We start from the raw sequence: 26,047 nt of genomic DNA, 5'->3' as shown, positions 1-26,047 counted from the left end.
ACATGGTGGTGGAAACATTCTGCTTTGGGGGGGGGGGGAGTTCTTCTAAGGGGACAGGTCAACTGCACCGCATCAAAGGGATGATGGACGGGGCGATGTACTGTCAAATTTTGGGTATTACCTTCTTCCCTCAGCCAGGGCATTGAAAATGGGTTGTGGATGGGTGTTCCAGCATGACAATGACCCAAAACAAATGGCCAAGGCAACAAAGGAGTGGCTCAAGAAGAAGCACATTAAGGTCCTGGAGTGGCCTAGCTAGTCTCCAGACCTTAATCCGATTGAAAATCTGTGGAGGGAGCTGAAACTTTTAGTTACTAAACATCAGCCACCAAACCTTAATGACTAGGAGAGGATCTGATGCCAAGACGCATGGGCCAAAATCCCTCCTGAGATGTGTGCAAACCTGGTGGCCGACTACAGGAAACATCTGACCTCTGTGATTGCCAACAAGGGATTTGCCACCAAGTACTAAGTCATGGTCTGTGAAGGGGATCAAATACTTATTTCCCTCATGAACATGCAAATGAGGGCATAATTTGTTTAGATATGCATTTCTTTTGAATTTTTTTGTTGCTATTCTGTCTGTTACAATACACCTACCATTCGATTTCTAGACTGATCATTTCTTTTGTGAGTGGGCAAACATTCAAAATTAGCAGGGGATCAAATACTTATTTCCTTCACTGTACTAAAACTGGAGCAGACAGAATCTGGAGCAGCTGTTCATACCAACCAATCAGCTTTTATCAAAAGCAAACCTCAATTGTATTGCAGTTTACTAATTCTTAGAAGTGATGGGTGCATTCGATTGGTCTGTTTTAATGCTGAGAAAATCTTGTAGATTGTAATTTCCTTTTTCTTTTCAGTGACCTAACTGAACGAAGAAGTCACAGACGACTGTCATCGGTAATTTTATATTGTGTTGTACATTTAGTCCTTTTTATTTTTTTCTATAATGTCAGTACTAATCACACTGTAAGGTCTCTCCCCTCCCTGCTAGTCCCCAGGTGCAATGCTGGAGACAAGTAGGAGATAAACAGCCCAATGTGAACGCCTTATTTTAAATAGTTTTGGTTAAAAAAAAAATTTTATTTATTTTTTTTAAATCCTGGATAAGTAGATTGGGACCCTGATTTCGTCTCTTGGACAGGTAGTTTTGTAGAAAATTTCCTCACCCCTATTTGGTGGCATTTAAAGGATAAAAGTTCACCTTTCCACAAAAAATAATAAATGCACATTTTATTTATTTTTTCAGGTACAAAATGTGCATTTATTTTGTGTTGAGAACCTGTAAAGTATTGCACCTGTGTGAGGAAAGGAGAGAGGACAACCAGCAAAGGAATTGAGTCTTTTTACACTGTGCCAGCTGTGATTGGACATAGCTGATCACATGGTAAGGGGCCGCAGTGATTGGCCCTTTACCCTGATCTGTGATCTGCTATGTCCAAGGAAGGTTTATGGGAGCGTAATGCACAGGTGTGGCCAGCAGTTAGTCTTGCTACGTGAATTTAAACATTCACAAGTGACGGATCTCTGTAAGCATTGATCTGTGGAGGGTAAGGGTGGGATGGGTGAAAGTGCGCTTAGGTTTTAACCCTTTCTCTGTTGGATAGCTTACACATACTGGAGCGTCAACATAGCATGGCTGGCACAGGATGTGGCTGCAACACTGAATATCGAAGATAAAGACACTGTGTGCTTGTGCATAGGTTTCTGTATCTCCTAATAGTGATCCCAGGAATGTAAACTGACCAACTGAGGCCAATAGACCATAAATAGGCCATTTTTGCGTATGCAGTTTGAGTCACCAATTGTAATGTGCAGGCAGCCCTTGTAAGCCTCTATGGACGCAGTGGTAACACAAACACAGCCACTCTCTCTTTCTTCAGGCATGCAGGTGAGCAGCCCCTGAACACAATGTGCATTCAAGAACACTCACCCACTTGTCAAATTAGGACTGCTCAAGCAGCGTAAACAAACAACCCAATTACAATCTACAGACCTCAGCACCCTTGTGAATGAGGATATGTATACTGCACTGCAAAAAAAGAGATTTGTCTTTTGATAAGGATTTGTTTCTTTTGCAGATTCTGAAAGCTCCAAGAAGTCCCCTTAGAGACCTGGGAATTGGAAATGAGCTTCGTCAGGTGAGATTACTTCTCTTAACTGAGTGACATCTATAATTTCCTATCCTCAGCTGTCTCTCCAGGACAGTACATGGGAGAGAGCATGACTCCACCTCCTGGGGCAAGAAATGTAATGGGCAAAGGATTCAAAAGGTGGTCCCCCAGAACAGTCCATCAATAATTGTTTCATCACCCAAAATAGAAATTTACTTTGTGAATTCTGCTTGGGGGGGGGGGGGGGGGTGACACTCTATTGTTCTGTCCCATACTTCTTTTCCCTTGGTGCTTACCCTCTGCAGTAGTCTCAGGATCTCCCTTTGTCTCTTTTAAACTACTGTGTAATTAAATTTTTTATTTTCTTGTGTATAAAGTTACACTCTGTCCAGAACCTCTCTTCTTTGGACCCAGTTGGTGTGATTTGATCTCTTTGCAACATCAACCCGGTCCAGCAGTTACATAGTCCTATAGTTACATAGTTAGTCTGGCTGAAAAAAGACAAAAGTCCATCCAGTTCCACCGTAGAGAATTTTTTTTTTTTATAATTCTATACCCCTGGTTGATCCAGAAGCAAAAAAACCCAGCAAAGCATGATCCAATTTGCTCCTGCTGGGGAAAACAATTCCTTCCTGATCTCTCCCCCCCCCCCCCCCTCGAGAGGCAATCGGATATTCCCTGGATCAACTTTACCTGTAAATGTTAGTATCCAGTTATATTCTGTGTATCTAAGAATCCAGGCCTTTTTTGATGCAATTAACTGAGCTGGACAGAACCAACTCTTGAGGGAGCCTATTCCACATTTTTACAGCTCTCACTGTGAAGAAACCTTTCCGTGTTTTGGAGATTAAATTTTCCTCCACATGTGAAGAGTACCCCCTTGTCCTCTGTGATGACCTCAGGGTAAATAACTCTACACAGAGTTCACTATATGAACCACTGATATATTTATACATGTTGATCATATCCCCCCTTAATCTCCTCTTCTCAAGAGAGAATAAATTCAGTTCCTCTAATCTTTCCTCATAGCTGAGCTCCTCCATGACTCGTATCAGTTTGGTTGCCCTTCTCTGTACTTTCTCCAGTTCCCCAATGTTCTTTTTGTGAATTGGTGCCCAAAACTGAGCTGCATATTCCAGATGAGGTGTTACTAATGATTTGTACAGGAGTAATATGATATCTCTCTCTCTGGAGTCTATACCTCTTTTAATACAAGAGAGGATTTTGCTCGCTTTAGAGACCACAGCTTGGCATTGCATGCTATTATTAAGCTTGTGATCTACCAGAACCCCCAGATCCTTCTCCACCATTGATTCCCCCAGTTGTACCCCCCTCCTTCCCAGTATGCATGATGCATGCATATTCTTAGCCTTACATTTATCAACATTAAACCTCATTTGCCACATAGTTGCCCAATTAAACAGTGCATTGAGGTCAGCTTGTATGATGATGTTGCATTTTTTATGTTCCAGTGTTCTTGTTTTTTTGTATGAAGGGAAAAACTCACTTTAATGAGTCCTATGTTACAAACATAACGTAATACCCAATTGTCGGTAAAACATAAAGATTGTTATGCCGAGTAAATGGATACCTAACATTTTAAATTGTGCATGCCCATGGAATGGTGACAAGCTACGAAAATTGTTTTGGCTGCTTTACAAGCTGTTAATGGCTTGTAAACAAACTGAAACCAGAAATGACAAAATCCTCGATTTTAGTTTCTCACCTAACCAAGGTGGGGAAACAAATGGTTCCTCCCAACAAGTTCCCCTCACTCTTCCTAGTATATCCACTGCGACAGCAACAGGTTGCATCAGGACTGGAGAGGCTGGGAAAGGTGGGGGACCCCTCTTCTGACACCTGTAAAAGTGATTGAGCTGCTTGGGTCACTTTTACAAGAGAACCCATGCACAAAAATTTTGTTGGATATTGATATTTATAAGTAATATCACCAGAAGGTTGTTGATTGCAATATCTGATTGCCGCATCGGGGAGATCAAGAGGGAATTTTATTTTTCCCCTGCTACAATAAATTGGACCATCATTCTCACACATGCACGCGTGCACACACATTTAATATATAATTTTTTTTCTATTTTTTTATTTTAGTTAAACTAGATGGCTTTCTGTTTCAATCAAAAGTATGTAATGTTTGATCTGTTTGCTACTCCTGACCTCTATTACTACCACCCTATTTAATACCCTTTTTAAGTATGTTTCCTTTCCACCAAAGTAAACCTTTTAAGTTTGTGGTAATTTTATTATATCATATGTGATCTACTATTCAGAGCTGCACAGCGGGGGAAGTGTACCTCCTGGCTTAACACAGAGCTTAGTTGAGCCTGAAATGTCACCATTGTAATGGCATTTGGGATATTGTATGCTGTATTGCCATTATGTTGAAATAGGCTATTTAAAATGTTTGTAGCCCTGTGCAGGACACCTTGAGACTTGTATATTAAAAAAAAAAAAAATTCTTACTGCATAGTAAGATATTAATCATTCGCATTGGATTACATGCAGCTACATTCAGATGATTGGACACCGACAATAAAAGCGAGCTACTGAGAAGCCTATTATACCACCTTATGGAGATTATTCTCTCTGGTGATGAACCTTTTTTATGAAGATGATTCTCCTGTCAAGATTCCTGCTGTCCCGCAGCTATTGAGGCCACGGCTGCAGCTTTTGGATCAGTTGACTCTTCGGCAGAGCCTAGGAGGACTGTACCAGAAGAAATGAACAGCCTGTAATGTTGCTGGCATGCACTGGAGTACAGGGCAGTAACCCTTTGAACATGTCCAGGGTGCCATTTCTTTCCTGTTAACCCCTTCTGGTGGTTGCAGCTGAGAGTCGGGATCCCCAGTTGTTGTCTTTTAAAATTTGGCCATATTTCCTTTATTGGTGTCCCTGTGACTGGTAATGTTGTGCTTGTATAACCTTCCTGTTGTGGTGCTCAGTGTGCATGCACGATCCCTGTGCTCTCTGCACCCACCTCACTTTTAGTTGGGTTACTGTAGTTGCATACTCTGCCTTTTCCAGGTGCCATCTCTTTCCTGGCTCTCCTGTTAGCACAATTTAGTGGTTTTCTGCACACTACCTGATTTCACAAGGCTCCTTCTCCATCGTAATGGACGTTGGGAGTACCCCTCTGGGGACAATATTTTTCAGGCACGGAAGACCACAAGCGCAAAAGAAAAGGTTGGATGATCTTGCCAGCTCATGCTCAGCACTTAGCTCAAATTGGGGTGGCAGTTTGTCCACTCAGGGCCCTACTACCCTTTATTCTGTGTGCCAACAATCTGACTCCTTGCCTTTCTCTGACTATTTTGCTGGCCTGTGTACCACACCAGCTTTCTCTTATCTAGAAATACATTTTCTACCACAATGTTGATTTCATGGGCAGAATTTCTAGCCTTAATGTGTAACTGTGGACCTTCAACCTCCCCTCCTAAATTGGTCTTGGAATTTTGCCCTTGAGCCGGACACATTATCTGAGGTGGCGCTTATTGAGAATTATCCTTCTCTTGAGGAATCGGATCAGGATGGCATGCTTGTAGTATAAATTTCATCCAAGCTGAATTTTAATATAGTTACCCTTATTGACTTTGTATATTTCTGCTTACCTCCGAGGTTTTCAGCATAGGGTCCCTTTTTAACTGCCTAAACTAAGTGTTTTTTTTTTTTTTTTTCCATTCTCCACTTGCTGATGGAGTCTGTCAGGTATGATGACTAGCCTCACCTAGATAGATTTTTGTTTGCTAACCAGTAACCTATTGTGGAAAGTTTCTTACAAAAGTGGGCAGTTCTTTTGGTGGATCTTTCCATTTCTTGTCTTAACAAAATCCTCACTGACTGTGTTCAGGGAGCCAGAGGACAATAGGTTAGAGACCATCTTTAACCCCTTTTCTACAGGAGTATGACTTTGAATGGCAGATCGGCAGCTCGTTATTTGCTGGCACTGGATAAGTGACCTTTTTAGGCAGTCTTTCGACCCGCCAATCATTAGGCTACTCAATATACAGAGATACTATACTGAGCTGATCCAAGAACCAGGGTTCTACGTGATCACTGCAATCCGGTCATCACAGCGACCATATGCTATTGTTTAGAGTCAGGGGTGTCTAAATGTTTTAAACTACTTATCCAAGTGACTAAATCGGAGTCCCAATCTACTTGTCCCTCATGACAATCTACTTGTCCAGATAAAAAAAAAAAAAAAGAAATTTAAATTGTAGGTGATATTAGGAATGTTTTAAAACAAAAGGGGTTTTATGGTGACTTAAACGTGTAATATTTTTACATTGCGCTGTTTATCTCCTCCTCCCCTCCCTGCCTGTCTCCAGCATCGCACTCGGGGACTAACGGAGCAGAGAGACCTTGCGGGGTAATGAGCACTGATTGGGTGCTTGTCAGGAAAGGGGAGTGTCTGGCTTATCCTTTATCCTTTTCGCTGCCAGAGCTGTTTTTTGCATCTTTTGCACAAGATTAAGCAATAGCCGCCTGGCCAATAGCAGTTTGGCGGCTGGCAAAATGCTGTAGATTTCTGGGGCGGACGCCATGGCATCCTCCCGGGCATGCGCAGTTTTCACGCTTGCAGAGCCGCGCAGCGGCGCGATCTGTCACTGGCCGTGTACATTGGACACAGCCGATGACAGATCTAAGTACCGGTCCCCTTTGCCGGTACCATGTGACCTGCTGTGACCAATCACAGCAGGTCACATGACAGTTGTATACAATGGATGGCTTCATTCATGCCATCCATTGTATACTAGTGTCTAGCTGTGAATGGTCATTTACCTGAATGCCATCGATTCGTTCAGGGATTAATTTTTGTTTTGTGCTTAGCTGTGATTTGGCCACAGCTAATCACATGACATGTGCATGTGATTAGCTGTGGCCAAATCACAGCTAAGCACAAAACAAAAATTAATCCCTGAACGAATCGATGGCATTCAGGTAAATGCTTGCTTATAGCAAAGTAATTCTTTGCTATAAGCAAATTGTGTGTAAAAAAAAAAAAAACTGATCACTTCCCCAAAGTAGTACAATGTTACTATGGTAACATTGTACTACTTTGGACATAGTGATATATGAAAAAAAAAATCTTAGAGAATAGTAAAAATAATAAAAAAAAATTAAACAATAATATATATATATATATATATATATATATATTTATTTTCTTCTTACTGTCACCAGTCAGTGTCCCTGATCACCGCCATGCCAGTTATATGATGACGCTGTACTGCACTGGTGACAGTATGTAAAAAAAAAAAAAAAAATAGTGAAAATTTTTTTAATTTTCCGAAAAATTGACACAAAAAATACAACTTCAAAAAACTCGCCATGCCTCTTTATGAAGTATGTTGGACTGTCTACTTTGCAAAAAGGGGTCATTTGGGGGATATCTGTATTTTTCTGACATTCTTGGACCTCAAGAAATTAGATTGGCTGTCAGTACTTCAGGATTGATCAATATTCAGATATATACCATAGTTTGTGAACTCTATAACTTTCCTACAAACTAAAAAATTCATCCTAATTTGGGTTATTTTCACTAAAGACATGTAGTAGAATACATCTTGGCCTAAATTTATGAAGAACAATTATTTATTTGCAAACTTTTATAACAGAAACAAAGAAAAACGTGTGTTTGTGGGGTTTTTTTTTTCAAAATTTTTGGTATTTTTTTTGTTAATTTAGCAAAAAATAAAACCCCCAGTGGTGATTAAATACCACCAAAAGAAAGCTCTAGTTGTGTGAAGAAAATCATAAAATTTTAGTTTGGGTACAATGTTGTATGACCGTGCAATTGACATTCAAAGTGTGAGAGTGCTGAAACCTGAAAAATGGCCTAGGAGGGAAGGGGGTAAAAGTGCCCTGTATGGAAATGGTTTAAAATAAAATCATTTTAGGCCTGAAGATTACACAAAACCCCCAAACGTGATATATCTTCTGAAATCGGAGACCCTAGAGAATAAAATTGTGGTAGTTACAACTTTTTTATGTTGCATAATATTACTGCAAATTTTCAGTAAAAAATACAAGTTGGTTAATTTTAGGGCGCAAAAAAAAGCAATTACCCTATAATGTTTTTTATATTTTACAAAAAAAAAAAGAGAAAAGATGAGGTTGCAGCGAGTAAATAGATATCCAGCTTGTCAAACCTTAAATTTGTGTGCACTCGTGAATTTCAGTACCCTATATTTTCTATAGCTGATGCTTATAAAGCATCTTCTAGGTAATCAGTAGAGTGTGCATGGATATGTAACGTGTATTGCAATCGACATTTTCATGTGTAGGCGCCCCAGTATGTGCTTTCACGTTTGTACGTGTGTATTTGTGATGGGGGCTCAATTTTTGGGGGGGATGTTATGTGCTTAGGTGTAACTTTCATTTTCTATAATTGAAAAAAGAAAATACATTTATGTGATGATTTTTTGGTAACCGGTTCTCTTTATTGAGACATCCAAGGTCTAAAAGACCTTGGATGTCTCCGCTCTGCTCCCCTGAATGTAATGCAGTGCACATCATTGCTGGGAATCCCTCAGTAGGGACGTTCTGATGTCACTTCCGGGTCAGGACAAGAAGGGGAGGGGAGTGCACATGTCTGCTCTCCTCCTTGCCCTCTACCCACCAGTGGTGAGCCAGTCCCGGGCCCGCAGATGGACAAGCGGAGCCTGGGAGACAGTGGGTGGGGGGAGCTACACATTGGGGGGAAGCTTCCACTGTGTGGAGGCAACCGGCGGTAGCGCTGTCGCGCAAATGCTGCCGCCTGACAGGTGAGCCCGATGTTTGCAGAGCTGAAGGTTAAAAAAAAAAACTACCTGCCCGGCGCCCGGAACTACATGTCTCGGGTGATAGGAATTTAACACCCCTGTATAGTGTTGTTTCCTCCCCCTTCCTCTTACAGCAGAGTAAGGAAAGAGATAAAAGTGTTGTGAATGGGGAAAGGAAGAAATGAATGAATTAAGCCGTAGCTTCATTCATTCTGTTTTATATACACAGGGATTTTCTCTATCCCTTTCAATGCCCCTTCCTTCACATCTCCACGTTGTCTAGTGACCTAACTATTAAACCCTCAACTCCCTTATCCTGCACATCTGAACATTACCCACATCATCTCCATCCTGCCACTGTGACCTGTACTTTAACCCCTTCACTTCCTCCTCACTCCCAAAACCTGTTTAACCCCCACAATGCCAACATTGGGGGTTCTTTTTTGGGTTTTTGTATTGGCGTTTTAACAAAATAAGGTAAGCTCCTTCCTTTGTTTTAAAAAAAAAAAAACAAACAGTAGTGCAGTACCACCAAAAGATGAGAGCTCGATCTACAGTCTTGTGCTCTCCCAGGGCTCCCATCCACATCCATAGGCTTCCGTGACAGCTGAATCAATTTCATACATCTGGATGAATAATGGACAATTGGATCAACATGAGGCGAAAGACCCACATGTTGCAAGGCTTTTAGACCTTTACTTCTGTGAGTTATTTACAGCTTGCTTTATTCATCTATTGCTATACTTAGTCTGCTGCCCCTGGTGGTATACACTTTGCATTACAGCTACAGAGTACAGGTGCTGCAATCCCTCCCGAGGTGATCCCTACGTGGTTTAAAGGCCTATAGAAGTCACAGAGTTGTGTAGGCAGAAAGATTGGTGGGGTTGGGGGAAGGGGGGGTGAACATGATTGGGTGGGAGCCCAGATTTTTTGATCGAGTATGATTGAACCACTGCACAGTTTAGCCTGCAGTGAATCCTCCTAAAGGTCAGATTAGTGCTAAATCTCTGCCCTTATCTGGTATTTCTACTGTCTCAGGGACATGACTCCTCTTTCATTGCTGAGGGAGAAACTTTCTCCTTGCAAGCTCGGCTCTCAGGGGTTCTCCCTGGCCTGAAATGTAAATGTGGGTGCTCTTTTTCCTCTTTTTTGCTGGAAGATGAGGTGTTGGAGGAACATCCTCAAGAGGAGGAAGCTGTGGAATAAAGAATCCTTTGTAGAAGAGGTCCCCCAGGAGGAGTCTAGGGTTGTCGTGGACACAAAGGGGGGTCCAAGGTCAGCTTCCTTGCAGACGTGGTGCACAGTAATCTGAAATTACCATTGCCAGAACTATAATCTTAAATGCTAACTTGTCTGATCCATTTACCAGTGATAGAGTGAGAAGCAGGGAGACCCCTGAAGTAATCCTGAGAAGTACAGAGAGGGAATCTGCCTCAGAGGCAGTAGAAGTGCGGTAAACTCACAGCACCATACCATACGCTGTCAAGGTAGTGGAGAAAATTCTTCTTTTGGATATTTCAGATCAGGACATAAAGAAGGAAGGATAATGTCCTGGTTGAGGTGGAAAGAAGAGACCATAGTCAGGAAGAAGGAAGCTCAAGACAACCTTGTTTTGCTAGGTTAAGAATGACCCCTTTGGATAAGTTCTATAACTCTGGGACCCTCTGTGCAGAGGGTTCCCTTGCCAATTTTTCACGCCTGGGACATGGATGGCAGACAGGACTGGAACGTGAGGTTTTGGTCAAGAGAGGATTGCACCCGCTTGCTTTTGACTGAGGAGACTTCTGGTGCCTTGATAATTGCTTTTAGGCCACAGCCATAGCATTGTATGTCTGGATCCTCCTCAGGTTTTCTTGCAAAAGATGAGGTTTTCCATTGATTTGAATAATAAAGTGGTTTTAAAGGCTCAAGATTTTTTACCTTCATCCATTCTCGGGGTGCTGCTTTTATACCCCGGATTTGTGTTTTACCATATGCATTATAGCATGGACTGATAATGTCAGAGCAGGTGTTACCAGTCACCACCATCAGTTACTTTGGTATTATCAGTCCACGCTGTAACATGGGGTGCTGGAGAGGCAGCACCGGTAACACCTGTTGGGGGGGGGGGGGGGGGGAGAGAATGTGTGTCACTGTCTACATTACAGCATGGACTGATAATGTCAGCATTTCAGCACGGACTGCCAATGCTGGACTAAAGTATGGCAGTAGAAAGGTTAACCCAGAGTGCGGATAGAGGTGTGCTTGGATAATTTGCCCAACAGGCACAATGCCCGCTGGTGTGTCGGCCTACTGGGAGTGGGCAGAGTCAGTGCCCGGGTTCAGCCAATCTAGGAGGCGTGGCGGTGTTGCATCGCTTCCAGGTGTAGCCAAAGGAGAACCACAAGCAGACAGCAGCAAGATGTCGGGTGCTAGTGCGAGTACCGGAGTTGCTGTGGGAAGTGTTAGATTCCCAGCGTGGCTGACTGGTGCCAGTCAGCATTTGGATCTGCAGCTCAGAATGCGGTTGATGCCCCATGGGAGCTGGCATTGTGCAGTAACGAGGACACAGAATTGAGCTGGTATGTGGCAGAGGCCAGTGTGGCACAGTAAAGCTGCGTGCCTGGGGTTGGTGTGGCCAATATGGGGAGATACTGTTTTAAATAATCCCTAGTGCCTGTCAGCAGTCATATTACTTGTCAACTGGGAGACAGGTTTTTGCTTGGAGATGCTGATTTCTTCCGTTCACACACCTGTGGGAAACAATGAGGATGCTGCTGGGGCCGGGACCAGTGATATGTGCTCAAACCACATTCTGCCAGACCAGGGAGACGTGCTTCTCTACTGTACAGGACACTTAACAGGGAAGAGATGAACAGCAGCAGGGTCCAACCGCAGCATTCATCATGATCAACCAGACTGGACTGTGAGGAGGAAGAAGACCCCTAGTAACAGGACCACAAGCTGAGGAAGATGATAGGGAGCATGTTGCCCAGCTGAGGCACTGCGCTTGGGCACTTTTAGTACTGTGAGGCCTATGTAGAATGAAGGCTGAATCTTTCCCCACCCTGCACTGTAACCCGGGATTGGGCACAGATCGGCACATACAGCCTTCTGAATACCAGGGCTGAAAGCCATTATGTCCAGGGAGAGGAGACTGGGATGAGTTGCCACTGTTTTCGTGTTTCCAAAGGCGAGAGGTCCAAAGGCGAGTCCCTCTCAAATATGGGTATGACTTCCCATATGTCCCACAGGAAGTCATGCAGGAGAAAAGAGATTCCTGGTTTGAAGAGAGAGAGTCTGGAATTTCATGTATGTTCCCCAGCAATTCAGGAACAGAACTCGCCCCTTCTTCTGGCAACAGTTCCAAGTCATTAAAAAGAATTGGAGCCTGGGGAGATCTGTTTGGATGGACAGAGTAGTTATCATTCGTGTGGTCCATCACCATCCGGGGACCGGATAGTAAAATGGTCTTAGTCCCACCCCCGGACCTCTATTGTTGTGGTCAGAGAACCCCTTTCAAGTTGTTTCCCTCACCCAAAGGCAGGCCTTTCCATTGTTGTGCCAAAGTTCCAGAGGTTGCCGCTATAGGGTACCTGTTGAAGAAAATTCCTTTGTGAAGGAAAACACTCCAGTTTGTGTCTTGATGTTACCCATTTCAGGGGGCAATCTCCTTTATCCATAATAACCCTTCCCTTCTATGCCTGCGAAATTGGGAAAAGGGTACTTCGAGGGGGTCTACTTCAGTGTTCCAGAGAAAAGACTTCGTTTTGAGGACTTCTTCAAGCAAGTTGTCCAGGACTACAACCTGATGGGGAAGGGGGGGGGGGTAAATACCCTGTTCTAAATACCTCTCCTCTGTTACAATATGAGGAGGGTGCTCTGGCCCATGGTTACTCACGTTGAGCTGGAGTTTAAAGGACACTTTGCGAAGATGTATGTCACTTCTACCCAGCAGAGGAAGGACACCTTGCCATGTATCATCTACTGCCTAAAGGAATTGGTGCTCCTGGCGCTGCAGGGGTGGCATTGCAGCTACTTGAGTTTATGGCCTTTTGCTAGCAGAGCCTGAACTCAAACATTTGAAGGACTCTGTTATTGCTAAAGTGTCACTGGCTAGGGAGGTTGCCATCATAGGTCATTGAAGTACAGTCTGGTCAGCTTGGAAGAGCTAGAATGTCTGTTTTGTTGTTCTGCTTTCCAGGGCTCTAGATGGATCTTCATGGCAAGACAAAGCCAAGTGTATATATGTACATACATGCTTCTAGTTCTCTAAGTAATGCTGTATATGATCTTTTATGGCTGGTAGGGGCTTGGTGATGTAGTATATATCTGGATCTTGTTGGGTTATGCTGAAGATGGTGGCACTTCAACATTGTAGTCTACAAATGAGGTGTCTTGTTTTATAGGTTCTCAATTTTTGTTTTCTTGCAGGTGAAAGATTGCTGGAGTGCCTACAGTTCTAACCCACCAATGTGTATGTAAAGTGCATGCACAGTTAAAGTATGGCTTGGTTAGGAAATGTGATTACTGCTCCATCTTGGCTAACACCAACGCATTAATTTTTAGTGGTGGGGGGGGGGGGGATGTGTGCATTGATGGTTTGCTCTTGTATTTTTGGTAGGGCTCTACCAGCAGGTTTATGTACATATTGTATGTATATATGTATGTATGTTTCTAAATTTTTGTACAACAAATTTTTTTTTCTGCTTGCATTGCTTTTTGTTTAATTTTCCCTGCTCTACTCCAAGTTGTGTACCCCTCCCCCCCGGCAGCTGCTGCCGTAGCCCTCAGGAGGGGCTACCTGAGGCCCTGACTTGCTGAGAACCGGGTCCTGCTACACATGCTTCCTGAGGGGCTGGCTCCTAAAGAACTCATTTGTGCTGTTTAACCCCCTCTGGTGTTCCAAAGAGCTTTGTCCATCTGTCCACTACTACTTTAAAGGAACATTGCTTTGGAGCTCTAAAGAATTTACTTAAAGTTGAAGTCCATTGTTTGATTCAAGTATGGACTCTGAAGATTAGACACAGTCCTCAGTATCCATAGTTCCTAACCTGGAGTATCCCACTCATCTCCCTCATCCCTATCCTTCAAAAATAAAAACGGCAAAAACACCATTAGACTGATTTCTATATTAATTATAATATATATTATTAATTATAGGAGAATCAAGTTAACAAGCCTATGACCCTGGCTGCAAGGTATTCAAGGAGGACCTGGACAGTACCCCTGTGGCTCCTATGGGAGTAGCGCTAAATTTGGGGCTCGATTTTCTGATTTTTCTCCTGGAATATTGCAGTGGTTGCTACTGGCAATGGCTGGAGGAAAAAGGACTGTCAACGTTGCTGTGTGGATTTCACACACAGGCAGTCAGTGTAAAGGACTGTTATGCCATGATGGCAAGGTATTTGGGGAGGACCTGGTCAGTATTCCTGCGGCTCCTAAGGAAGTAGCGCTACACTAGTAACTGCGCAGTCATGCAACGCTGTAACCAAATTAAATTTATATATGTGTTTTTTTATTTTTCCACACAAATGATCGCTACTGGTTTCTTTTATTTTCTTTTTGTTTTTTTTCTATTTTTAGTTTTATACAATTAAATACCTTTTTTACTTTCTACTATAAAACCTATCCAATAATAATAATAAAAATAAAAATTAAAGGAGAATTATGGCCAAAACCCATTACTGTGATTACACTTTCTGTCCCATATCCAAACAGGATGTGAACAGAAATCCCTGCATATTAAGGTAATTCCTTGGGGATCCTCAGGTCACAAACCAGTCTCATTGCTTAGTAAAAGCTACATACTTTACACTTGTTAGGCACACAGTTAACCTTTTGATTGCCCATAGATGTTAATCCCTTCCTAGCGAGTGTTTTAGTACAGTGACAGTGTATGTTATTAGCAATGGTCACTAGTAATGTCCGTGCCATTGACTGTCCAAAAAGTGTCAGAGACACTCTGTTTATGTATACACTATTGCCAAAAGTCTTAAGCCACTTCTCCAAATCATTGGATTCAGGTTTTCCAGTCAGCTCCATGGCCACAGGTGTATAAAATCAAGCACCTAGGCATGCTTCTACAAACATTTGTGAAAGAATGGGTTGCTCTCAGGAGCTCAGTGAATTCAAGCGTGGTACCTTGATAGGTTGCCACCTGTGCAATAAGTTCATCCGTGAAATTTCCTGGCGACTAAATATTCCACAGTCATCTATTTAGTGGTATTATCACAAAGTGGAAGCAACTGGGAATGGCAGCAACTCAGCCACGAAGTGATAGGCCACGTAAAATGACAGAGCGGGGTCAGCGCATGCTGAAGCGCACAGTGTGCAGACGTCGCCAACTGTCTGCAGAGGCAATAGCTAAAGACCTCCAAACTTTGTGTGGCCTTCAGATTAGTACAACCGTGCATTGAGAGCTTCATGGAATAGGTTTCCATGGCCGAGCAGCTGCAACCAAGCCTTGCCTCACCAAGTGAAATGCAATGCATGGGATGCAGTAGTGTAAACCACGCCGCCACTGGACTCTAGAACAGTGGAGATGTGTTCTCTGGAATGACGAATCATGCTTCTGTGCCTGGCAATCTGATGGATGTGTCTGGGTTTGGCGGTTGCTACAAGAACTTTACTTGCCTGACTGCATTGTGTAAAGTTTGGTGGAGGGGGGATTATGGTGTGCGGTTGTTTTTCAGGGGTTGGGCTTGGCCCTTTCGTTCCAGTGCAGGGAACTCCTATGGCATCAGCATACAAAGACATTTTGGATAATTGTATGCTCCCAACTTTGTGGGAACAGGTTTGGGATGGCTCCTTCCTGTTCCATCATGACTGCACACCAGTGCACAAAGCAAGGTCCATAAAGACATGGATGAGCGAGTTTGCGGTTGAGGAACTTGACTGGTCTGCACAGTCCTGACCTCAACCCGATTAGAACAGATACTGTGAGCCAGGCCTTCTCGTCCCACACCAGTGCCTGACCTCACAAATGCGCTTCTGGAAGAATGGTCAAACATTCCCAGAGACCGGGTGTCGGCAACCCGTGGCTCCAGAGCTGCATGCGGCTCTTTTTCTCCTTTGCTGCGGCTCCGGAGCACACTGCCTACCAGGTGACAGGCAATAGGGTTGCCGTAGCTCAGTGGTCGGCAAGCTGTGGCTATTTACACACTTCAATGCGGCTCTTCTGTGTGCCGGGCGCCCGCTCCCCTCCCTCCTCTCGGGCGGCCGCCCCAAAAGTCAGGACTCTGCAGCTAGCCCAGCAATGGGCAAACTACGGCCCGGCGGACCTTTTAATCCGGCCCGCGGAGCGTGGCAAACATTGGCTGTCAGGATGTAGGCGGGGCAGTGTGACAAACTCCTCTCCTCTCACAGTCCTCCCTGAAGACCGGAACGGCGCGGGAACGTGGCGAGAGGAACGTGCGGAGCAAAGGTAAGTGAATTGACACAATATGGGGAATGAATTACTATAGGGGGGATGAATTACTATAGGGGGGATGAATTACTATGTGGGGGATGAATTACTATGGGGGATGAATTACTATGGGGGATGAATTACTATATGGGGGATGTATTTTCAGTTTTAAAAATGTGGCTCTCAAAATAAATTTCAATCAAGGTTTTGGCGAGATTTGGCTCAGTTGAAAAAAAAGGTTGCCCACCACTGCCATAGACACATTCCTAATCCTTGTGGACAGCCTTCCCAGAGGAGTTGAAGCTGTTATCGCTGCAAAGGGTGGGCCAAATCAATATTGAACCCTATGGACTAAACCTGGGATGCCATTATAGTTCATGTGTGTGTAAAGGCAGGTGTCCCTATACTTTTGGCAATATAGTGTATGTGTGTGTATGTATATGTGTGTGTATATATATATATATATATATATATATATATATATATATATATATATATATATATATATATATATATATTTTACGGGGTGTGTGCTCACAACATGCAGATATCCAAAAAAAAAAGTAAAGCAAAAATAGTCTTGCCACGTTGGGTGTCTTAACTGGCAACACAGTATCCTAAAAACTCATCTGGATACAGCCTACCACTGCTCAGACACATGGCATTCACACAGAGTATCTCAAAGTCCATAGTCACTCAGCCTTAATCTGGCCACAGCATTACTTGATTGCTCCTCAGTCTGTCCTGTACATAAATCTGGTTCCAGGTTGGAGCATTCTCCCTAAGCAGCCTGCACGTTTTATAGAGCCCAGAGCCCTTTAACCTGCTACATCTGAGCTCATAATCCCTCAGTGAGCCAAACAGGCTCTGTACAAGGCATAAAAAGAAAATCATTCATTGTACAGCATGAATCTGGAACAAATCTATCTCCCATCTTGGACACATCCCCTAGTTCTTCCTGGCTTCCTGTCACACTATGCATCTCCATAAATTTAGAATATCATCAAAACGTTAATTTTATTTCAGTAATTCAATTCAAAAAGTGACTTGTAGATTCATTACACACAGTGATATATTTCAAGTATTTCTTTTAATTTTGATGATTATGGCTTACAGCTAGTTAAAACCCAAAATTCAGTATCTCAGAAAATTAGAACATTGTGAAAAAGTTCAATATTGTAGACTCATGGTGTCAGCTAATTAACTCAAATCACCTGTAACGGTTTTCTGAGCCTTTCAATGGTCTCTGTCTGGTTCAGTAGGTTACACAATCGTGCAGAAGACTGCCGACATGACAATTGTCCAGAAGACAGTCATTGACACCCTCCACAAGGAAGGCAAGTCACAAAAGGTCATTACTAAAGAACCTGGCTGTTCACAAAGTGCTGTATCCAAGCATATTAATGGAAAGTTGAGTGGAAGGAAAAAGCGTGGTAGAAAAAAGTGCACAAGCAACAGGGATAACTGCAGCCTTGAGAGGATTGTGAAGCAAAGGCCATTCAAGAATTTCGGGATGATGCCCAAGGAGTGGACTGGTGTCAGTACTTCAAGAGCCACCACACATAGAAGTATCCAGGACATGGGCTACAACTGTTATATTCTTTGTACTCCGCTCCTTCTCAACCAAAGACAACGTCAGAAGCATCTTATCTGGGCTAAGGAGAAAATAAAGGACTGGACTGTTGCTCAGTGTTTTCCTCATTGGATTCCATGAACCTAGCTGGACTCTCCCAGGGCTCAAGCTATTCTCACCAGAGCTCTCACTCTGTAAATCCAGCAACCTGCTCAGCCCAGGTGATAAAGCATGGATCAGTGCTCCAAAAAGATAATAAACATACCTCAGTGAGGACTGTCCGTTTTTGTAAGAAAAGAGAGGAAAAAAATGCACTTGTATAAAAATTGAAATTGCCAATATCACTTTAAAGCCATTCCAGTGTTGCTCCAGTCGATAGTTCTATCATCCACAATATACAGATACCTCCGGCTGCATGGAAATTGCTCTCATCCTGGTGTCCATGATGATGTCAGAAGGATAAAATGTGTAGGGTGTGGCTTGGTAGCACTCCGAGAGAAAGAGAGAGAGAGGTGTCCATGCAGCCTGAGGTATCCATTTGAGCACTGATCCATGCTTTATCACCTTAACTGCGAGGCTTGCTGGATTTACGAAGCTCTGGGAGGATTGCTTGAGCTTTGGGAGAGTCCAGCTGGGTTTATGGAGTCGGAATTATTTGATTAAAGGCACAAGAAGACCTTTGTAATAAAGGTCAATCCATAAGGTGAATGAGTGCCCAAAAGGGGTTTGGTGGAGGAGTCTAATATTACACAATCTGATCTCACCAAATTGAACTGTCTACATGGTCTTGGTCACAACTGGTGGATTGCTTTATTCATGGACATTTATATGAAGGACTGCTATGAGATGTGTGTCACCTCTCAAGTTTGGCTAGGGGGAGCTAGACAGGTTTTTTGTCAGAGGCTAGATAACAGCCTGTGTATGAGTCAGCCAGGTAACTTGTAACTTTAGGTCAGGGTTGAGGGCTCTGCAGGTCAGTTCCCTGATATCTCCCCCTGCTCTAGAGACTTGATAAGTTTTTAGAAGGCAGTGGGCGGGGGTGAGGAGGGGCTGAACTGCATACTTAACAAATTCCCAGGCAAGAGGATTGGGATGGGGTTGAGACAGCCTTTAAATATGTTTGAGCCTACTCAGCAGAAGAGTTCGAGGAAGAGGAGTAGGAGCCTGGGAGGGGGCCCAGTGGGAAGGGGCCTACCTGCTGGAACAGAGGATTACTGAGACCTCATTGGCCCCCAGAGTGAGGACCACCAGTGGAGCCAGAGAAGAAGCCAGCCTAGCAGAAGGCCTGAAAGCAGCTACAAACCCACTAGCTCACGGGAAAAGGACTGACTGCGTAATCTTGCATTCCCTGGGCCAGACACAGGGGAATGTGCATTTTGGTGGGAAACCTGACTCGCTCTATACCCAGGACTGTTCACCTTTTACAGTAGCAGCCACTGGATCCCCTTGCTCAGGGATTCCTTCAGATTGCTGGACAGAAGAGGATTTGTCTGGGATGATACACCAGGAGAGGTTGGAGAGCTCTCTTAGAACAGAAAACCCTTCTTGGTGGACTTGTACATAGTTGTCAGGAAGTTGTCCTTGGTTTACAGTTCCTTGAGCATCTCATGCATCCCTTGACACCATCCAAGGTTATTACCTCTAAGTTTATTATGTCTGGCTGTGCAGGACTATAGGGGCATCCAAATCCTCAGCAACTTCCAAGAGGCTAGTTCTACATGTTATGCAGTAATAATGGATTATATTTACATACATGTCCTTAGCACAATTCAGATTTATGGAAATGTGGTATTTTATGAATGTGTGTACATTTACACTCACTGGCCCCTTTATTAGGTACACTCCACCGCTCAATGCATTTAGGCATGCAGACGTGGTGAAGACGACTTGCTGAAGTTCAAACCGAGCATCAGAAGAGGAAAGAAAGGGGATTTTGAGTGACTTTGAACATGGCATGGTTGTTGGCGCCGGATGGTTTAGTCTGAGTATTTAAAAAGATGATCTACTGGGATTTTCACACACAACCATCTCTAGCGTTTACAGAGAATGGTCTGAAAAAGAGAAAATATCCAGTAAGCCGCAGTTGTGTGGACGCAAATGCCTTGTTGATGTCAGAGGAGAATGGGCAGACTGGTTCGAAATAAAAGAGGCAAAGGTAACTCATGTCAATATGGACCAAAATCTCTGAGGAATGTTTCCAACACCTTGTTGAATCTATGCCATGAATATTAAAGTGATATTAAAGGCTATTTTTTAAATAAACGCATACTTAACTGCTCTCTGCAGTGGTTTTGCACAGAGCAGCCCAGATCCTCCTCTTGTCCCCTGCCTGCGCTCCTGCCCGTCCCTCCTGTCGGGTGCTCCCAAAGCAAGCAACTTGCTATGGGGGCACCCGCTGCTCCCGTGTGTCCATTCACACTCTGAACTGCAGCTTAGCCCCACCCCATCTCTCTTCTCAATGGCTTCCGCTGGTGTCTCTGCCATTGAGGAGAGGGAATCTCAGGATTGCCGAGACTCCAGTGCACATAGCTGGATCGCAAGGAGGCTTTGGTGAGTATTAGGGGGCCTGCTGCACAGAGACTTGAGAAAAACCTTGAGCCTTTACAACCACTTTAAGGCAGTTCTGAAGGCAAAAGGGGGTCCTAATAAATTGGCCGGTGCATGTGTATATTTTTCTCTAATTTATTACCCCTTGTTCTGCAGTCACCCTTATAACTGGGATTTCTATGGTCACAGCATGCAACATAATTTTATTACATAAGCAATTTAATAACAATGTGTGTGTATATATACAGTATCTCACAGACGTGAGTACATCCCTCACATTTTTGTAAATTTTTTTATTATATCTTTTCATGTGACAACACTAAAGAAATGACACTTTGCTACAATGTAAAGTAGTGAGTGTACAGCTTGTATAACAGTGTAAATTTGCTGTCCCCTCAAAATAACTCAACACACAGCCATTAATGTCTAAGCTGCTGGCAACAAAAGTGAGTACACCTCTAAGTGAAAATGTCCAAATTGGGCCCAATTGCCCATTTTCCCTCCCCGGTGTCATGTGAATCGTTAGTGTTACAAGGTCTCAGGTGTGTAAAATTTGGTGTTATCGTTCTCACTTATACTGGTCGCTGGTCGTCTCACTTCAACATGGCAAAGAACTCTCTGCGGATCAGAAAAAAGAAAAATTATTGCTCTACATAAAGAAGGCCTAGGCTATAAAGGTTGCCAAGACCCTGAAACTGAGCTGTAGCATGGTGCCCAATACATATATTATAATGTGCAGCGCTGAGCAAACTGTTGGCGCTATATAAATATTGTATAATAATAATAGGACCCACTTAGAACAAGCTTCGCCATGATCGACCAAAGAAGTTGAGTGCTGCCAGCATTGCTGCAGAGGTTGAAGAGGTGGGGGGTCAGCCTGTCAGTGATCAGACCATATTACACACAGTATAAAATTGATCTGCATAGCTGTTGTCCCAGAAGGAAGCCTATTCTAAAGATAATGCACAAGAAACCCGCAAACAGTTTGCTGGAGACAAGCAGACTAAGGACATCGATTACTGGAACCATGTCCTGTGGTCTGATGAGACCAAGATAAACTTATTTAGTTCAGATGGTGTCAAGTGTGTGACAGCAACCAGGTGAGGAGTACAAAGACAAGTGTGTCTTTCCTACAGTCAAGCATGGTGGTGGGAGTGTCATGGTATGGGGCTGCATGAGTTCTGCTGACACTGGGGAGCTACAGCTCACTGAGGGAACCATGAATGCCAACATGTACTGTGACAAACTGAAGCAGAGCATGATCCCCTCCCTTCGGAGACTGGGCTGTAGGGCAGTATTCTAACATGCTAATGACCCCAAACACCCCTCCAAGACCACCACTGCCTTTCTAAAGAAGCTGAGGGTAAAGGTGATGGACTGACCAAGCATGTCTGTGGGGTATCCTCAAACGGAAGGTGAAGGAGTGCAAGGTCTGTAACATCCACCAGCTCTGTGATGTCGTCATGGAGGAGTGGAAGAGGACTCCAGTGACCACCTGTGAAGCTCTGGTGAACTCCATGCCCAAGAGGGTTAAGGCAGTGCTGGAAAATAATGGTGGCCACACAAAATAGTGACACACTGGGCCATGTTTGGACATTTTCACTTAAGGGTGTACTCCCTTTTGTTGCCAGTGGTTTAGACGTTAATGGCTGTGTTATTTTAAGGGGACAGCAAATTTATAGTTCTACAAACTGTACACTCACTACTTTACATTCCAGAAAAGTGTAATTTCTGCAGTGTTGTCACATGGAAAGATATAAAATATTGACAAAAATGAGAGAGAGAGATTTACTTTTTTTTTTTTTTTTTTTTTTTACAATCCAATATAAGCTTGAAAACCTCCTTTCATGCTGAGAGTGTTGCCTGTTTGCTGGTCTGAGTTCCCTGAATGCTTTACAGCTTCCCCTCTGCTGTTTACTTTCTATATCTAGGACTACATATCCCATGGTACCTTGCTACCTTCAAGCTTTGATTCCTGTACTGACTCCGCCTCTCAGCACCTCTTTAGCTCAGAAGGCAGGTTGTGAGAGTTCTGTGACAAATCGGTGCCTGTCAACAAGGCATAGTGAACACGTCACAAAATTGAAGGATGTAAATGTGTGGGAAATTTCACAAAGTAAGTTTACGGACTTCAAGATCTTTCAGATTAATGGGAGTAGGCTAGATATAATTGAAATACAATGTATAAATGATTGTACAATTTTACATTTTGACCATAGATATGCTTTAAAGTAAGTGCCTTCCCTACTCTGGATGTCTATAGAGATTGATATGACAAAAGAAAATGTAATGTTGTCAAGATCAGGCTTTTGGCAGTAAATATATTCAAGTCTTTTACGTTAGTATTCTCTTGTGTTGTGGTGTTTGTTTTTTTTTTTTTTTTCCTCCAGCTTCTGTTTTAATGATGGCTTTGTAGACTGTATTTCTTCTTCTTATACCATTTTATTTCATCTTCGAAATCTTTAGACTGCCATTTAGGATCTTTATGTTGGAAAAGGCTACGTGCCTGCCTATCATAATGATACTTTGGCTTAAAGTAAAAGTATGGTGTTTGAAAAAACAGATACTCGCCTGCAACTGTCCCACATTGGCTGTAAGGATGAGAACTGAGAAATCTCATGACTGCTGACTAACCAGTTCTTGGTCTTCGGAAAGCAGTGACTGTCAGCCTTAGCAGGGGAGGGGGCTGGCCCAGTTGGTTTCATATATCAGCTGAGAGGTGGAGCCAGCTGTCAATCGGGCAGCGAGGTGGATTTGACATGTCAGGATTTTTACAGAGTCTGGAGCAGATCTGCCCACTAACAGTTGACTCTGGGTCACAGGAGAGCAGAGGTACGTGCCCTCTATGATCCATGAGCGAAGTATGGCCAAAGAAAGCTTTGGACCTGCTAATCTTTAAAATGCTTTCTGGATCTCAGACTCCGAGACGAGAAATAAAGTGATACACTACTAAATATTACCTAAATATAACTGTATGCTCTGGTTTTCTTCTTGGTTTATCACATTTTTGGGGAATTTCTCTTTTTGTATACAAATTTCCTATTGGGTATAATTTTGTGTTACCCACACAGTGTGTCAAGGGGTTCAGTAGAATTTATTAATAAGGCAATTAGTTATCTAGTTTAAAATAATAATTCTGTATTCTCAAGGAGAATATAGATGTAGTGTCACCATATCTGCAGCCTACCTATTTCTCTCCTTTCTGCATGTCTATTGTGTTATTGGGTAGTGGATACTTTGGTACTTAAAGTAAAACTACAGACTTTTTTTTTTTTAACCCGTCAGATTTTTTTTCAGCATCTATGTCCCATTTTGGAGATTTCCCTTCACGTACTGTCCTATAGCTAAAACCGGAAGTGAGAGGAAATCCGTGTAAATTAAGAGAATTCCTTGGGGATCATAAGGTCACCAGAACTAGTGTCCCCAATAAAGGATTTCTCCATTTCTTTTCTGGGACAACCCAAAATTTTGGGTTTGCTTTTTTTTTACTTCTGCTTTCAATGATAATGATAAACAGGACAAATAGAGAGAGTGTATCTCTTTAATGGGGGCACAGACAATCAAAAAATCTGACAGGTGTTCTAATCCACCTCCACTCAACTTCAAAAAAAATTTTGCCTTTATTTAGGAGTTGGAAGAAGCACAATACAGTAGTTTCTTTTGTTGCTGCTTTTTTTAAGTACCATAGGCCTGAAATGAGTTGTGTGTCTGTGGTGATTTGTTTTTCTTCTTTTAAACAATAGTGTTTTTTATTTACAGGAGTCAATCATTGAAAAGCGGAGGAAAAGTTCTCGGCGAGTGAGTTTTGCAGAAACAATAAGGTAATGCTATTAATGTGTGCAAATGCTCCATCATTAAAGGATAAGTTGGCTTTAAAAAAAACAAAAAACAAAAAAAAATTTTTCTTTTGCAGGTAAAAAATGTGCATTTACAATTTTTTTTCTTTTTAGGAGCCTGAAAGACATTGTACCAGCGATCAGCATGCAGGACTCCTGTAGACTGTCATTGTGAGCAGTCTGCCCGTTCATGCAGGCAGTTTCACACTGACAGGAAGAATCAATGAATTACCACAATGCTCAACAGCATTGTGGTAGTTCATTGAGAACTACAAGCCAACAGCCGCAAAAGCCGTCGGGACTTATGCAGGCCATAGATGGGGAGAAAAACGGCAGATTTTTCTTTTAAAAAACGAAAAATCTGTCGTTCAAGTGGCCGACGTTACCATCAATAGTAAAAAAAATCGGCCGATTTTCATCCCGTCTAGAGCCGGCAAAAAGTGTCCCTGCAGAGAGCTCTGCTATTTCTTTGACAGTTCCTTGACATTTATAGAGGTTGCAACAATGTATCTATTTGTTTCCATTTAGGATACAGATGTTTTTATTCGGAAACAAATAGATACAATGTTGCAACCGCTGTAAATGTCAAGGAACTGTCAGAGAACTGTCAAAGAAATAGCGGAGCTCTCTGCAGAGACACTTTTTGCTGGACTGGAATTCCTCTTATTTTCATCCTACTTCTTCTTCATCCTCCTTCTTCTTCATCCTCATCCTCTTCTTCTTCTTCATCCTCATCCTCTTCTTCTTCTTCATCCTCATCCTCTTCTTCTTCATCATCCTCATCCTCTTCTTCATCCTCATCCTCTTCTTCTTCATCCTCATCCTCTTCTTCTTCTTCCTCTTCTTCTTCTTCTTCATCCTCATCCTCTTCTTCCTCATCCTCATCCTCTTCTTCATCCTCTTCTTCTTCTTCATCCTCTTCTTCTTCTTCATCCTCTTCTTCTTCTTCTTCATCCTCATCTTCTTCATCCTCTTCTTCTTCTTCATCCTCATCCTCTTCTTCTTCTTCTTCTAAATCCTCTTCTTCTTCCTCTTCTTCATCCTCTTCCTCTTCTTCTTTTTCTTCTTTTTGTCTTCCTCTTGCAGGTCACTGCTCATGCGCAGATTTTTTATCGGTAAAAAATCGGCCGATTTGCCCACTAATTGCCGCGAAAATCGGCCGATCGGCAAAATCGGCCGATTTTTTTTCCAACTTTACCGAAAAAAAAAAACGGCCAAAATACCGAAAAATGGCCGACCAAATCGCCCACTAACGATCCGAAAATCGGCCGATTTTCGACCCATCTATGGCCTGCATTAGTTTCCCATTCACAGAACTCTGTGAAGATCCCCCCCCCGCTAGCTGTCAACATGGAGTGTGTGTCGATGTTACAGTAACATGTTAAACCCTGAATATGGATGTAACATTAGGAAAGGTGAACATCACTTTTAACTATAAATGCTATGTTTTTCCTAACATATAAATATTTATTTCAGGTGCTTATATAGCGCTGTCAGTTTATTCAGCACTTTACATATATATTGTACATTCAGATCAGTCCCTAACCCTCAAGGGGCATACAATTTAAGGTCCCTAACTCACATTCATACACACACATACTAGGGCCACTTTACACAGGAGCCAATTCACCTACCAGCATGTCTTTGAAGTGAGGGAGGAAACCGGAGTACCCGGAGGAGGAAACACACGCAGACACAGGGAAAACATGCAAACTCCAGGCAGGTGGGGCCGTAGTTGGGATTCAAACCAGCGACCCTAGTACTGCCAGGCGAAAGTGCTAACCATTTAGCCACTGTGCTGT

The 26,047-nt window shown here is 42.9% G+C and overlaps 1 long non-coding RNA gene across 1 annotated transcript; it reads left to right on the top strand.

Annotated features, from left to right (window-relative positions):
- The first annotated feature begins 871 nt into the window (after positions 1 to 871).
- On the top strand, positions 872 to 24,315 carry LOC149449013 (uncharacterized). Its single transcript, XR_016315464.1, has 3 exons — positions 872 to 906; positions 2,088 to 2,147; positions 24,169 to 24,315. It is a non-coding gene; the product is annotated as an uncharacterized LOC149449013 (long non-coding RNA).
- The last annotated feature ends 1,732 nt before the right edge of the window (positions 24,316 to 26,047 follow it).

The sequence above is a fragment of the Staurois parvus genome, unplaced genomic scaffold, assembly GCF_062004578.1.
Source record: "Staurois parvus isolate SC_StPar_1 unplaced genomic scaffold, SC_StPar_1.0 ptg000642l, whole genome shotgun sequence".
Taxonomy (NCBI): domain Eukaryota; kingdom Metazoa; phylum Chordata; class Amphibia; order Anura; family Ranidae; genus Staurois; species Staurois parvus.
The sequence above is the reverse complement of the archived record's forward strand: the minus strand, read 5'-3'. Positions and strand labels throughout refer to the sequence as shown.